Source organism: Thermobia domestica, chromosome 4 (assembly GCF_964235325.1).
Source record: "Thermobia domestica chromosome 4, izTheDome1.hap1.1, whole genome shotgun sequence".
Lineage (NCBI taxonomy): Eukaryota > Metazoa > Arthropoda > Insecta > Zygentoma > Lepismatidae > Thermobia > Thermobia domestica.
This window is the reverse complement of record NC_137457.1, coordinates 252,032,737-252,047,387: the sequence shown is the minus strand read 5'-3', so window position 1 is coordinate 252,047,387 and position 14,651 is coordinate 252,032,737. Positions and strand designations below refer to the sequence as shown.

Below are 14,651 nucleotides of genomic sequence, written 5' to 3'. Positions count from 1 at the left end.
AATGTTTCAATTAATCCAGTGGCTCGGTTTAACCGGGATTGGCATAATCGGGAGTCTCCTGTATTACAGAATAATTGCATATTCCTAAACATAATTGCATGATTTATCATTTAGTTACATTATTTCGTTTTCTCTCTTCATGATTCAATTTTTTGATGGAAGACCGAAGAACATAAAAGAAGCAGAAGAAGACAATAATAATGATATTGATGGAAATTATTATGCCGAATAAGATGGATTTACAAATGACTATAGTGTACAGAAACTTCCCAATTTTGGAGGCAAATGACATGATGTCAGCGATGGCAAAAAATAAAAAAAAAGAAACTTGTGATTCTTTTATAAAATTTGTTGAATTCCTGAAGAAACGGTCTGTGAAAGTGGAAGTTTATCTACAACGTAGATATGATAGAAAATATGTTGAATACCAGCGTTGTGTAGAAGAGTCCACAGTGAGTCGATAGCTGTGTTTTTGTCTCCAGTGCAGTGAAAGGGAAGGGTTTGAGGACGAATGCACAAGGGAGGAGAATTGCTGTCAGATGCAGGAAGACACGCAGTGGGATGCTGGGGAGAAGGAAGGAGAGGCAACGGACAGATAAAGGTCCAGAATCTAACTTTGCGAAATGCCAAGGAACAGAGACAGAGAGCACGTGGAAGAGAACTTCGCTACTAACTTACAAGTTCTACCGTTGTATTGTTCCACCACACTACCTAACACATGGCAACATTCTGATTACCTTTTAAAATCATTGAAATTACTCTTCCTTACTAGAATAATTATTCTTTATTTAGATAATTAATCGAATAATTTTTTATTGTTTTCAAAGAATTACTCGAATAATAATTCGTTTGTTGGAATAGTATTTTAAAAACAATTATTGTGTTCAAAGAAGAAATACTGGACAATCATTCGCTATGTTAAGAACTATTAGAATAATTCATCGTTCACTCGAATAATTATTAAAACAATTATCCGATATTCGATGAATAATTCAAATAATTCTTCGTTATTAGAAAAATTATTCAAAAAATTATTTGTTATTCGAACAAGTATTTATTATTTGAGAAACTATTTAAATAGTTCTTCGTTATTCGAAGAATTACTCGAACAGTTATTTGTTATTCAAAGAATTGTTAGAAAAATTATTTGTTATTCGAACAAGTACTCGATATTTAAAAAAAATATTTAAATAATTCTTCGTTATTTTAAGAGTTACTCGAACAATTATTTGTTATTTGAAGAATACTCGAACAATCATTCGTATTCGAAGAACTATTCGAACAATTATTTTGTCAATCAAAGAATTATTAAACTAATTATTCATTATTCGAACGATTACTTGGATTGTTATATATTTTTCACTGGTTATTTAAACAGTTATTCTAATAAATGTTCGTTAATCGAAGAATTACTCCTTCAGTTCGTTATTACAACAATTATTACAGGGTGTCTACTGGAATACCAGAAAGTAAATTCATGACTTTTTCATGACTTTTCATGACCTTTTTGTTCAAATTTTCATGACCATGGCGATAAATTTTACAATTAGTAATAATAAACCCCTACCATCAGTGGTGCATCGGTTAAGATGAAGATCACATTATGTTCTTATTTGTCTAATGTACATAATTTCGATTAGCTGACAACTAATTTTAAAATGCAAGAGCAATTTAAAAGGCAGTAAACAAATTTCTAATTGCGGTTCTTAAATATCACTTATTGTGAATCTTAAAGAAAGAATCTAAAATTCTGCCGCCTTGTGCTCGAGCACAGAATAGCACTTACCTAAATACGGGCCTGCTCTTACCAGTGAATCACTCTATACTGTATTTGAAGTTTTAATTCTGAGTATAATTATCCATCTAGCAGAAATTTGTCTGAAATTAAGCACTCAGAGAATTGCCCGAAGACAAAACAAATTATTATAAAAGAAATTCGTTTCTAAAAAAATAGATCATCAAATTTAAAATCTGCAAACTCAAACGAATAACATTATATGCATAAGTCTAAAGGCCCAAAAATACACAATTTACATTTCTTAGAAGTAAAGAAATAGCAGATCAGAAAGTTGGACAGTAAAAAGTTGTTACTATACTACAGAGACTAGAAGATGAAATGGGGAGCAGCTAGGAAGACAGTAAAGTACCAGTTAGCCAGCACTAACTGGTGGGGGAAATTCTCACAATTACTGACCTGATACAACTGTTTCAGTACATGCAGTATGAGGTATAAAAGTATGAAGTATAAAAATATACTCTGAGATTTCAGATTTTCATGATCAGTTGGGTAAATAAAGGACTTTTTCATGGCTTTCATGACCACTAAGCAAAATATATGACTTTTTCATGACTTTCATGACTTTCATGACCAGTAGACACTATGTATTAATAATTAGAACAATTACTCGTTCTTCGAAGTATTATTCGTTATTAGATGATGCGTATTCATTATTAGATCATTAAAGTATGATTCGTTATTACTTGAATGATTATTAGTTATTAGAACAATAATTCCTTACTCGAAGAACTATTCGAGTAATTATTAGTTATTGGAACAATTATTCGTTATTTGAAGGACAACCCAATCAATTATTAGTTATTCGAACAATTATTCATTATTAGAACACCAATTTGTTATTCGAAGAACTATCCGAACAATAATTCGGGTTATTTGAACAATTATTCGTTATTCCAAAGACTATTCAAATTATTTTTTGTTCTTATTAAAACAATTATTTGTTGTTAAAAGGATTACTCAAACAACGATTTTTTACTGGAATAATTAATCGATATTTAAAAAAGAAAAAAATATTTGAACAATTATTTGTTATTAGAACAATTATTTGTTGTTCAAAGGACTACTCGAACAATTATTAGTTATTCAAAGGCTACTCACACAATTATTTGATATTAGAACAATTATTCGTTATTGGAAGGACTACTTGAACAATTATGTTATTAAAACAATTATTCGTTATTTGAAGGACAACCCAATCATTAGTTACTAGAACAATAATTCGTTATTCAAAGGACTACTCGAGCAATTATTCTTTAGTAAAACAATTATTCCAACACTGATTCGGTCAATCAAAAAATTACTCAAACAATTATTTGATATTCGAAAGACTACTTGAAAAAATATTCCTTATTAGAACAATTATTGATTATTCAAATAACTATTTGAACAATTATTCATTGTTTCAGATATTACTTGCACAATTATTCGTTATTAGAACAATTATTTGTTATTCGAAGGACTACTTGAACAACTATTTGCTATTAAAACAATTATTCGTTGTTCAAAGGACTACTGAAATAATTATTCGTTATTACAACAATTATTCGAACGTTTATTCGGTCAACCAAAGATGCACGTAATAACACGTGAGGGCATTTGATAGTAACCTAATAAAAGCACGGTGATAATAAAAATATTCATAAATATAGTAAAATATTGCATCCAATAATACGTGAGGACATTTGATAGCAACCTAATAAAACCACTGAGATAATAAAAATATTGATTCATACAGTAGGAAAGCAGAAGTCATCTCGAGATATTTCTCGTAATATAAGTTTTTATCTCATTGTTCTCTGCCTCCTAGCATCACCGCACAAGCAACCAACCCCTTTGACGTCTCTCCGACGCTCTGTGGGGTTGTTTTCCCAGGTGTGACATTGCATCGTCGAAAATCCTTTCATTCAGAATGGCGCATGATGCGTATCGTTCGTTCCTCTCCGCCCCTTCATTTCCTCCCCCTAACGACGATGGGGTTGCCATGGAGGTTATAAGCAAGTTCTGGGGGAGGAGAGGGAAGAACACAGTGTGAGGTTTAAGAGAGAGAGAGAGAGAGAGAAGAAAGAAATGGGAGTTTATAAAGCGTTCCCGTGTGTACGCAAAAGCATTAATGAAACCATTTAGCGGCAATGGGAAAAACCAGCGGGGCGACCTCTCGCTCTACCATGTATGATTGTCAGCTCTGGCCTCGCTTGTGTATGATAAGTGTCAGATCTGGCCTCTTTTGTCAAGTTTGTTTAAGCTTGCCTACAGAAGAGATAAAGGTGAATTCTGAAAATATTGTCAATTTCATTCGTTTTTGCCATTTAGTGGGGAAAATGGTTGCTTTAAAAAGATCAAACAGAAATTTGAAAGCCAGTTTTCACCTTTTTATTTTTATTATTTTTCTCCCCACAGATTTCCTCTTTCTAATATTTGAAAGCAAAATTTCATAAACACTTTTAATTTTCGTGTAAAAGGGGTTTAAACTGGAGTGTATATTTTTTTTATTTTTACTTTTTTTTTCGTACAACTGAAAGGACAATTTTCGTGTTTTCTTTTTTTTAATTACTAAATTGCTGAATTAATTTCGTTTTAGTAGCATAACAGCTACGTTTTCTTTTACGTTCCACTATTCTTGATCAAACTTTTATTATTCCCTTTACTATGGACCACATTGTAATAATAATAATAAATGACACATCTTAACAATTAATTGCTTATTCTATCTCCAGAATTACACTTGTTTTATGCGGTATTGTAATAATAAAAACTCATATCCACTTGTTTATTTGAATAGCATTTTGAATACATGTAGATTAATACACGAAAAGAACAAAATCTACCAGGTTATGGATGGAATATAATTATATTTTTATCTTGGTTTTGTTTTGTCTTATTTTCATACAAAAAAAGTGAGCACACGAATGAGTTTAAATTAATGAACATATTTAAAAGTGTTCAAATTTCTTTCTCTGTCAGATACTTTCTCTTTTTTTTTCAAAAAAAAATATATAATATTTATGATTTTTTTTTTTTTGTAACTGCTACAAAGCCTATTTTTTGATCACTATACTGTACGGAGAACTTTTACAAATAGTAAATGGAAATGTTTCTACCATGATGAATGGTAAATTAATCTTCATTTACGTATTAGCTTTTATCAAATACAATGAAGCAATAGTATTACACTTATTAGCTCCTGATTTTATGTATAAGTATCAGAGGGTTTCTGCTACATGTATATCGATTAAATACAGGGCGTGAAATTAGGATTAGGAGGATTAGGATGTGAGATTTCTGGGCTTTCGGCATCTAAGCCCGCCCGTCACGTACATAAGGGATAAGCACACTAGGCAAGCACACTATCCGGGGAAAAGGAAGGGAGAAAGGATTGGGGAAGGAAGGAAGCGGCCTGAAACCTATAAGTTAGGTACCACTCCGGAATTTGCCTGGTGGCGGCGTGAGGAAAACCCAAGAAAACCTCACTCAGGGTGGCTGGCCTGAAAAGGCGTTTACACTTTCGACCGAGTGCTCCCACCGGGAATCGAACCCGGGACTGCTCGCACCGAAGGCGAGAGCGTCAACGACTATGCTACGCGAGGCCAGAGGGTGCGAAATTATAACACGGAAAGTAGGAGGGGGAGACAGAAGTGTAAAAAAATATCTTCGCACTAAAATGTCTTGACATTCACAGTACTTCATATTTGAATATCTATAATTACTAAACTATGTGAAATCAGGAATACCTTCAACCACTAGTTCACCCATTAATTAGGCCTACATGTGAAATATATATGACAATTTGCCATATATGAAAATTACTATAAATAATTTGTAAGCTTTTGACAATAGTATATTATTCACCCCAGTACGATTTTAGTGAGTGGGAGTTTTCTTCCAAAAATATTAAGTGGGGATATTTCCCCACCTCCCTGTATTATTCAGCCTGATTAGATGTTTCTCGCAAATGTCTGTTCGTGGCGGACGGGAGAAATTCCGGGTAGACATGAGAAATGGCATGCACAGTGAGTTACCGACTACGAGCCCGAGGTACAGATATGTGAGATTTAATATATATATACATATATATATATATATATATATATATATATATATATATATATATATATATATATATATATATATATATATATATATGTGTGTGTGTGTGTGTGTGTGTGTGTGTGTGTGTGTGTGTGTGTGTCTGTGTGTATATATATGTTTGTATGTATATATCCCTGCCTCTTTCTTCTTTCCTTCCATGCGCTCTGTCATGCCCGTCTGCCACAAGTATACGTACAGGACCAGCACGACAAATGACAAACATTTCAAACAAAATTGAGAAATATTTTAAATTGAATATACGCCGTAGCCAGTTGTAAATTGATTCTGTACATGACACGGGAGCATCTTATAAAATCCAACTTACAATCAGCGGCGTAGCGTAAGAGAACGCCGGTATGCCCGGCATCCCCTGTTAATAAGAAAAAGTACGTATTTCATTATATATAAATTGTTTGCTTGTAATTATCACAATTATTTCCACTGCAATCTTCTGGCGCGCTCTCTCGACTTACTTTGACAAGAGGAACCTACGCATGCGCGTCGCTCAGATGCACATTTTCTGTCTTTCCTCCTGTCGTATGCTATTTTCCTCGGGCTTCCAGGCCTACTGAAAGCATCGAGATTTTCGTCTGCTTTCTGTTGAATGCGCATGCGCAATACTTCCCTTCTCACTCCTCCTCATCCCTTGCAACCCTACATTTGCTTTAGATATACGCTGGCATATTCAAGTATTTCCAACTGTATATATTTTAAACTAAGCTATAGTTTCTGAACAGAACGTACGAGCCCTAATATAAAGGAAATAGAACAAAACGGAAATGGTTAGTTCAACGCATTTTTGAAGCATGCCGGTTATGTAAATAATAGTATTAAAATAGTTATGCTTTATTCACAACTAAATGCATCGTAATTGTAATCTTCATCGTAAAGGAGCTCAAAGACACAGGCATAAATATAAAACATTCTGTAGAATTACGATCACCAATCTGGTAGGACAAGAGCCTCCACTCCCCGTCACTTGCAAAGATTGTGCCAGGGCCCTTCAGTCACTGGCACAAATCTCGGGGACATAAAGGGAACATGTTCCCTACAATCTTGTCCCCCCCCCCAATAATCCGATTTGAGCTTGTGATGATGATGATTTCTATCCGACTGCCACAAACGAAACTGATGTCCTTTGACTTGTTTCATTTTTAAAAAAGAATCGTATTCTTTAATATTTCATTGTCATTAATTATTAGTAGTCTATTTTCAACTATTTGTTTAATTCCTCTAACAATTCCTATAATGCTATTGTGGTAGTCATAATTTTGCTCAGATAACAGTATTGTTGCGCCAAATATAGGCCTAATTGATTTTCTTTCATAGTTTTGGGGAAGTCATTATTTGCATTGTTATAAAACAAATGTCCTAAAATTTTAATGTGGATCATTATGGATGCGTAAGTAGAAACATGTCAATTATTATTATGGATATATTCAAATTTCAGAATGTGCTCACGGCACTGAGTTGTAATAATGATTTGTACCACTATTTCATTTACATCATTTGGTATATAATATACGAGTACAAGAGGTTTACCTCAGAAATCTGATTCATCTACTGTAATATGAGTCTCTTCTCCCCTCCCCCAACAATAAGCCTTAAAATGTACCCTCCTGCCGATGTTATAGACAACTCTGCTTCCCTAATCCTCCACAGCATTTTTTTCAACTTCTTAAATATTTTGAACATCGTTAAAAAAGGAAAGGATTATGGGAACAGTCTTACCCATCCCACGAACGTTGAAGACAGATTTGCGCCCTTGACTTCAGTGTCTGGATACAGAAACAGGCCCCCAGAGTTGGTTTAAGTGCTTTGTATTTACATCTTCAAATGATATATACAATCAGGCCCATATTCACGAACGGGCGTCTGAGTTCCGGACCCAAGATGACAAATTTCTAGGGGCGATATATATATATATATATATATATATATATATATATATATATATATATATATATATATATATATATATATATATATATACTGAAAGAACGAGATTGACGTGTGGTATGTGGAGAAAAATGCCGCCCACGAGAAAGAAATGAAGGGAACGATACTGGAAACAATGTTCATACAAAAGTGGGGCCTAGTTTTCTCGTCACAACGGTAGTGGCAAGAAGGAGCTGAGACAATTGGTTTTCAAATTCTAACGTAATCCACGCATTCGCTTCTCTATGCCCCACTAGACCTCCAATTAGGGGGGCTTCCTCCTAAATTTTGTATAACCCTATATTTCTATTCGGAATAGCTATGTCTTGCTGCTTGCAGTAGTACTATATCGCACAAATGACTAACTTTGGCATCCCCCTTTCGGAATATCACGCTACGCTACTGCTTACAATATAGGTTTCTGTAATTGTTTTTCTCCTTGATCAATCGCAACACATACAGTATGTAATGATCGATTGTCTGCTAGATGCACATTCACAAGGACCATGACGTATGTGAGAAGGACAGAGAGGGGAAGTATGAGGTAATCTGAGGTATGTCAGGTTTTATTTCAGAATATATTGCATATAAAAATTTCGTGGGCAACGGTACAAATGCTCCCTATCTACCCGATTATTCACCATGCATTGTTTTAATATGTGTAGTTTGTAACGTTCAGTGTACTAAAGTGTGTTCTCAGTTCGAGTACCATGGGACACAAAATGATCAGTATTAAGCCATAATCGTGAAGCGATTGGAATGCTATACTGTACTTCTTCTACTTTGTGGTCAATGGTGTATATGAAATGCAGGATATTCTTAATTTGGTACCCAAAGGTATTATTAAATACACTTTTTTTTAAAGGAATTTGGTTTATCAAAATTCCTCTGCCTGTCCGTGTGCCCGTCCGTCCAAGAGAAAATCTGAAGATTTCCTTGGTGGATCAACATCAATTTTGGCCAGGACGTAGAGGATCACACTTAGTAAACGAGTTCGTTGATCGAAGTGATCTATGACAGGGTGTAGTAGAAATCAACCATTTTTGTTACTAACGATTTTCTGCAATCAATTAAGCGTCCTAAGAATATATTCCATCTCCACTCTACTGTCTACAATTTTTTTTACTAAAACCAGAAGTGGTACTTTCGATTTCAACATTAATTGCAAAACTATCACGTCATACAAACCAAACTTTACCACGTGATGTACACGTGACACTGCTACTTGTTTTTGTTAAAAAAAAAAGCTGTTTGTCAATATTTGCATCAACTCACAAAGTTTCGCACTTATACCGTTTTGAATAAGAGGGACTTTGCAGATTCTGTTATTATTCATTTATTAGTTTAGATTATTTTCTTCTAATTTTCCAAGAACATATATTTATCATAAGCATTTACTCTAAAAATTTTCAAAAAATTGAGGTAAAATATGCACGATTATGGATTAATTATGTTTCCAGTGCATCAGCTGATTGACACGTGAACGTATGTATAGCTCTTTAGTAAAATTTTGCAGAAAACCTTTCTTGTTTTATTGATTTTAACAGAAAATAAGTTCAGCCCCAGGAGAAAAATATTTATCCCTTTTCTACTGTAAAGTTTACCGAAGTGCTACTAGTTTGTAAAACAAGCTGTACTGCCCTCTGTTCCACTAATTAGTTCCCAACTTACAGCCAAGAGAAATGTTCTGAGACGTTAATGTTCTTTAACTAGCATCGTCTTACAGTTCACCAATTACTAATCCCACGAACAGTAGTGCTTTTTACTATAGAAGAAACCACACGTTTTAACAACTTGAAAGGAGGTGCAGCACGTCGGTCGCAATAGCGGAGTGGTCTCAGGTGTTTGGCTTTGGACCATGAGGCGAAATCCATTGGAGGTTCGAATCCCGCTGAAGAGCATGGTGAAATTTTAACTGTCCTGGATATGTTCGTGTTCGTGTCCTTGTCCACTTTGGTGGGGTTAAAACCCTGTCTTTATATATTCGTTCCAATGGGGATCTGAGTTTTATCCAGTCTTTTTACAATGAAAATCTTTGTAAACCAAGGAAAATAATAGTGCAGGAGGAAGGTGTTGACTAAGCCATTTGTAGGTGGCAAAAATATTATAACCAGGATACAGCAAATTAGTTGTTAAAAAAAGAGGAAGGAAAGAGATATGTAGGAGGGAGTAAAGCTTGTGTTGTCAGGGTACGGTTGTTTACGAAGTCTAGAGCAGTGAGTCCACAACAACGCCTTGTTCTCCAATAACTACGATCTTTTACCATCACCAGGTTTGCTCTCTTCTGTATGGCTTACTGCGAATATGACAAGTAAACTATACATTTCATGGCATCCAGTTGATTATGACAAGATGCAGAGGGTTTATAAATTCATGCCCTCATTCTTGACTTAATCCAACCCCAAGTCATGCATCGTCTTGTTCTTCTCGGAAAGGAGAAACATATTCAATATGGGATAAATGGATTGTAGCTTCCTAACTTCCCATAATTGACGTTAAAAAATGGAGTGATAAATTGATTTTTTATATGACTTCAATAAAAAATAAATAAAAGTTATGGGCCACCACACCAAACTTTCCCGTTCCTATTCCTTACACTAAATCATGTTTTGCAGTTATTAACGAAACATTTTGTTATGATATACAAACTAAATTATAAGGCATTTTCAGGAAACTTCGTGCGACGAAAACTCACTTTCAAAAGTAAACTACACCTTGTGGATTTTACACAAGAAATGACTTATGTCATTTCCTAAGGTTATTAGTGAAATATTTATCAAATATCCTGTCTTTGTTCGTAGTCTGACACTGAAATAATCGAGTACTTGTAGTTACGTGCGAAACAAGTGCAGTTCTGATGAACATATCTTTAATGAGGCGTTACCACTATGCACTGCTTGCCAGCCAACAATAGAGACTTGAATTCCTCTCTTGAACCTTTAAAAAGTAAAAACAGAAAAAGTTAATCCCAACGAAGAACGGATCTCTCAGAGGAAAGTAATAAGGAATGTATGTCCAAAACACACTATGTGTCATGGTATGTAAAAAGGTTAACGACCTAGATTTTACAATACATTTTATTCTGTTGGGAACCAGGTATAATACGACAGTATGAACACTCCAGTGTACTTAAATAACATAACTTAATTTTGGCAGTTGATTCTGTAAACGAAACAAAACATAATAACTCTAACAAATACGAAGAAAAAAATATCTTGGCAAGTTAGTGGTATTCTCACGAAATCTTCTGAGTTTTGCTCTCTAAACCCGAAAGCTTTCCACCCACTGTCTATTTCAGCGTTATAGGGCGCTCATCTTAACATTAGTATGTCTCATCTGCATGTTTATGTATGTGTTATCTGTTCCGCCTTATATGTGAACGGCCGAAAACAAAAAACACGTGAAGCTAAAGCACATTGATTTCCTATTGTTGATGCTACTGGCGAATGTACTGTTACACAAAATAGCTCATTACTAAAAGGATAATTTGACTATCAAACAACTATATGAGAAAGACTAACACCCTACGATGAGAGGCAACAACAAGATAGAAATTACGTATCATGAGTCTAATATAACGACGAAATTGCGAACTAATTTTGTAGTTTACAAGTTGCGTAGACATATGGGAATGTTGCCAGAAGTGTTGCTGTTTCACTCGAGTGCATTTCAACCTAACTGCCTGTTTATCTCTTCCTTAACACTGTCATCTATAGATTGATATCTTCTGTCCCAGATAGATACCTATTCACTTCCATATATAAAACTAGTAGTGGGCTGGTCATTGCAAAAAGAAATTACGATCAATGGGCAACAGTAATTTTTGATTTAAACGGAACAAGAAGCAAAATATATTTGATTTGAATTCAAGCTTTACGTCCCTTTCAGCAGCGAGGAAATATGAGACATAGACCTACAGCTTAACCACATGAACTCCAGCTGGGAATCGAACGCACATCTTCCCACGTCAAAGGCGTGTACACTAACCACTTAGCCACAAGGGAGCTCAAGAAGGAGAATAGAAACCGTCCTTATAAAAAGTGATGTGACGAAATCAGGAAGCATTGTCGAATAACGTGGGCAAGAAATCACAAAGGTACGAAGGTAGTCCCAAAAGTACTCGGCCTGAAAACGAAAAAAAAAAAAAAAAATCGGAGAAAACTAACTTTATTTCTCAACATAGTTTTCTTTTAGCTCGATACACTTTTCCCAGCAATGTTCAATAGCTTCGATACCTCGTTTATAGTATAAACCATTGTTGGCTGTTGAGCTCCTCAAAACAGCCATTAACAGCAGACTCCACCTCTTTACAGTTGGCAAATCTTTTACCATCGTGCCATTTTTTCAAGTCTGAAAAAAGAAAATAATCAGAGGCGGCTAAATTTGGCGAATATGGTGCGTGAGGAAGCAGTTCAAATTTTAACTCATTGATTTTGGACCTCGCGATAACTGAACTTGTGCATTGTCTACATGAAACAACATTTTTTTTTCGCCAAATGTGGACATTTTTTTCTTGATTTCATTACTCAAGTGCTCCAATAAGTTTGTATAATACTCGCCGTTGATTGTTTTTTTCTTTCTTTCTTTTTGAATTTTGAGAACATCAATTCGTGGCTAGTTTTATTTTAGTCCCTCCTTCCACAAAGTGAAATGGTTGTGTTTTTCAGAGCATTGCACGATATATTACTACTTATCTAAACTATTAATATTTTAGCATAATGGAAGAATCTTGGTGAAAAAAATAATTTTGCTTTTTTAATTCAATGATCTCAAATTCATAGCACTGAGAACATTCTTCAAACCAGTTTTATTCCACAGAATACTTATTATTGCAAATCTAGTCACAGCAGATAAATATCAATGGAACTATATCTGGTTCAACGGATACTTCTATTTTATTTAGAATTGTTCTTTGCTGTGTTTACAAAAATTATTCCCACAAATATTTAGGCTTCATTACCTTCTCGTTTTGATTCTGGGATAGATGTATGCTTAGTAGCCCAGCAAAAATTGTTAGATTTTGATGTGATAATATCTGTGTTTAATTATAAGTAATGAAATGTGAAAAATGAAATGAAATCTTTGAGCTTTACGTCCCACGGTTATGCCGGTTAGCTAAAGGAGACGGTGATTATGATAAATGAATGAAATGATGGAATGAAGAAAGTGAGAGGAAACGGGAGAACCCCGATGAAACCCACGCACACGGTGTTTGTCCATCACAAAGTTCACTTGGCCTGGGCTGGGATCGAACCCGGGACCCCAAGCACCAGAGGTGAACGATCTACCACTGAATAATGAAATGTGAACTATGGGATATAAATAGAGGACTAGCTCGGGAGAGTAATACTCCCGGAAGTAGGAACTAAATACACGGTTCTGATTGGTTGGCGATATCCGTTACGTGCCATGCCACGTAGCACACACACACACACACACACACACACACACATATATATATATATATATATATATATATATATATATATATATATATATATATATATATATATATATATATCGGGTGTTGCAAAATAAGTGTTACAACTCTTGGGAGATGACTCCTGCCACTGAGACAAGAAAAAAAGTTCTCTTCAACTTTCTGCTATCGGACATAGTTTCAGATCTACAAGATGCCGAAAGCGTGGGAAAATGACTTTCGGACGCCAATAGTTCGGAAACTATCCAACATAAAGAGGGCGGGTAAAAAATTCACTGAAGAAGTCATACCTGCTCTATTGAATTTTGCATGTTTCACAATCCTACAGTGAACGCGCAAGGGATTCGCCAAAGGAACGTAGGGAGTCCCAGATAATCTGCCAAATGAAACTTGGTCTAAATGGATATGAATTGATAGGCTTTCTACCAGGTAACAATAATTCGTTTGTCTTAAGTCGATATCTGAAACAAATACAAAATGGCGGACACCTTCATGCCCGTTATGTGTGGTTGCATAATCGCCAGGTACGGATGCTGGCCAACAGTGACGTTCTGAGTATTAATTGTAGCGAATTTGTACTCAAATGTTCTAGAAAGACATCTGGAATGTCGGTAGAGCATAACAGATGAAGCAGGGTGATTCACATGTGTGGAAACACTTAACGAAAAATGCCCAGAAATGCACTCATACTCAGTAAACGTGAGTTCAAAGCGTCGGAAACGTAAGGATTAGCGGCAAGAACATGAAAGCCAATTCCCCAATAATATTCCCTCAAACCGATGCAATATGATGTGCATGGTTGTATACCAATAAGGATACAACAACTGAGGCCAAGTTGAAATTCTGCAATTGGACTCAGTAAGAAACTTGGTAAAGTAAATGAATGTCACTAGTGGGATCGCATAATCGATATTGAAATGTGGCCAATGTGTGTGTTGATATCAACATGCAGATAGTGGACAAATGACAACATGTCGCACTACTGCTGGGACACCGTCTCACGTGCGAAAACTAGGAAAATAACGTTGAACATTTTGCTATTACATCTGGTGCACCTTTTGGTAGAACGTAACTAGAACACGATTGTATCAATGTCCCTCTTTGTTTGGGACATTGTCCCACAGTCGACACATATGAAAATAAATCTCTTAATGCATGGTTCAAATTCTGATAGAGCGTGAAAATAACAAACTTGTATCATGTCTCACGTCTTCTGAGACATATGACGTACTCGAAATATAGGAAATTACCTCCAGAAATTCGTATCTTACACACAGTGCACATGCCAAGACAAAGACGAAAATGAGCCTCTTTGGCACATTTAACACTACAGCTGGAACACCATACATATGGAAAAGAAAACGACATGAGAAATAGTAACAAACGTCT

The 14,651-nt window shown here is 35.2% G+C and overlaps 1 protein-coding gene across 1 annotated transcript in view; it reads right to left on the bottom strand.

The window, feature by feature from the left end:
- The window catches only part of Oatp26F (Organic anion transporting polypeptide 26F), a 438,810-nt gene that overhangs the window by 214,234 nt on the left and 209,925 nt on the right, over nt 1-14,651 (bottom strand). The window lies entirely within an intron of this gene.